This window comes from Oncorhynchus mykiss, chromosome 2 (genome assembly GCF_057628025.1).
Source record: "Oncorhynchus mykiss isolate SJ-2025 chromosome 2, ASM5762802v1, whole genome shotgun sequence".
NCBI classification, from domain to species: domain Eukaryota; kingdom Metazoa; phylum Chordata; class Actinopteri; order Salmoniformes; family Salmonidae; genus Oncorhynchus; species Oncorhynchus mykiss.
This window is the reverse complement of record NC_143023.1, coordinates 28,725,068-28,727,891: the sequence shown is the minus strand read 5'-3', so window position 1 is coordinate 28,727,891 and position 2,824 is coordinate 28,725,068.

The window sequence follows — 2,824 nt, the reverse complement described above, 5'->3', positions numbered from 1 at the left end:
TTTCTGAATCTTTCACATCCCTTGGCTGTCACCAAATAATAGTGGACATGCATAAAGAATGCTGCCCCCAAGTACTTACCAAAAATGCCTCATTTCTCAGCTCTCCATCACTGCTTTTAAAAAAAATCTGCATTAGCACAGTTAAAGATTCCAATTCTAGCTCATAGGCGGTAATTTGAAAAAGTACAGTTGAAGTCGGAAGTTTACATACACTTAGGTTGGAGTCATTAAAACTCGTTTTTCAACCACTCCACAAATTTCTTGTTAACAAACTATAGTTTTGGCAAGTCGGTTAGGACATCTACTTTGTGCATGACACAGTCATTTTTCCAACAATTGTTTACAGATTACACTTATAATTCACAATTCCAGTGGGTCAGAAGTTTACATACACTCAGTTGACTGTGCCTCTAACCAGCTTGGACAATTCCAGAAAATTACATCATGGCTTTAGAAGCATCTGATAGGCTAAATGCCATCATTTTAGTCAATTGGAGGTGTACCTGTGGATGTATTTCAAGGCCTACCTTCAAACTCAGTGTCTCTGTGCTTGGCATCATGGGGGGGGGGGAAAGACTGTAGACCACAAGTCTGGTTCATCCTTAGGAGCAATTTCCAAATGCCTGAAGGTACCACGCTCATCTGTACAAACAATAGGACACAAGTATAAACACCATGGGACCACGCAGCCGTCATACCGCTCAGGAAGGAGACACGTTCTGTCTCCTAGTGATGAACGTACTTTGGTGCGAGAAGTGCAAATCAATCCCAGAACAACAGCAAAGGACCTTGTGAAGATGCTCGAGGAAACGGGTACAAAAGTATCTATATTCACAGTAAAACGAGTCCTATATTGACATAACCTGAAAGGCCGCTCAGCAAGGAAGAAGCCACTGCTCCAAAACTGCCATAAAAAAAGCCAGACTATGGTTTGCAACTGCAAATGGGGAACAATATCATAATTTTTGGAGAAATGTCATTTGGTCTGATGAAACAAAAATATAACTGTTTGACCATAATGAACATTGTTATGTTTGGAGGAAAAAGGGGGAGGCTTGCAAGCCGAAGAACACCATCCCAACCGTGAAGCACGGGGGTGGCAGCATCATGTTGTGGGGGTGCTTTGCTGAAGGAGGGACAGGTGCACTTCACAAAATAGATGGCATCTTGAGGTAGGAAAATGATGTGGATATATTGAAGCAACATCTCAAGACATTAGTCAGGAAGTTAAAGCTTGGTCGCAAATGGGTCTCCCAAATGGACAATGACCTCAAGCATACTTAAGGACAACAAAGTCAAGGCATTGGAGTGGCCATCACAGGGTCCTTACCTCAAACCTATAGAAAATGTGTGGGCAGAACTGAAAAAGTGTGTGTGAGCAAGGAGGCCTACAAACCTGACTCAGTTACACCAGCTCTGTCAGGAGGAATGGGCCAACATTCACCCAAATGATTGTGGGAAGCTTGTGGAAGGCTACCCGAAACAATTTAAAGGCAATGCTACCAAATACTAATTGAGTGTATGTAAACTTCTGACCCACTGGGAATGTGATGAAATAAATAAAAGCTGAAATAAATCTCTCTCTACTTTCATTCTGACATTTCACATTCTTAAAATAAAGTGGTGATCCTAACTGACCTAAGACATGGATTTTTTACTAGGATTCAAAGTCAGGAATTGTGAAAAAACTGAGTTTAAATGTATCTGGCTATGGTGTATGTAAACTTCCAACTTCAACTGTAGATTGAATGATGTCTTGTGCTGTAGTTAACAACTCTGTGGCCATGTTCGAGAGCATCAAAAATGACTTGGGTGACTTGGGTGACTGACTGATCTACAAATCACATTGCATCATAAATAACAACTCATTATTTGTAGATCAGTCCTATACAATTTACCAATGATACTTTGCAGTTTTGATTTTCTCGAACACGACCCATGGGTAGTGCCAGAGATACTGTAAATAATGATGAGATCGTCTTGTCTCTGCCTAACAATGCGAGTCGTTCCAAAGGCGGAAAGGCAAGCGGTTTGTGGTTCCCACGTGGACAGATGTTGAATGGAGTGAACCATCTCGCTTCACCTCTTCTTCTCTGGTAGTGCTAAAACAATGTCATATTGTTAGGAAAATTATGATTAAATGACTGAACAATAGTCTTATTTTAAATGAAACTAACTAAAACTTATACTCTGTTTTATTATATCTGATTAACAATATGAGTTCATAAGAAGGGATTGTGTGACACGGACAAGGAGTAATTCAAGTTAATGAACACCATTCCAACTAGGAAGAAAGGAATGGTTTGTGGATTAAGTAAACAGATAAGGTAGATAACCTATGGTTGAACCGACGTAACTGAGCTCTGGGGTGTTTTTGATAAGGCAGTGAGTGCATTCCTAGGTTTTCTGTTAATTAGAACTGTCAGCTAAGTGGTGATCGATAATGGTGAGGAGTCAAGTTAATTCAGTTGTGTTGTGTGTCCCTTTGTCCCAGTCTAGAGGAGGAGATTCATTTTAGAAGCAATGAAATGACGTCATGTTATTGTATATAAACTGTTGCTCGTGGTAACGCGCTCCGAGAATAAATTCTGTTACCTATTATTGAAAAGACTGGTCTCCGTCTATTTTATGCAAACAAGAATCTTACAAATTCTCATAAAATAGATTAAGGGAATTTAATTAATGAAAACATATTGGAATAACTAAATTACAGTAACACATATCTGAATTCCTCCATCTTTATGCACCTTTGACAGGTTAATAATTGTTTACTTTTATCCGGGATCCTTGGGAGTTGGGACGTCCCTACCCTAAACCATACTCT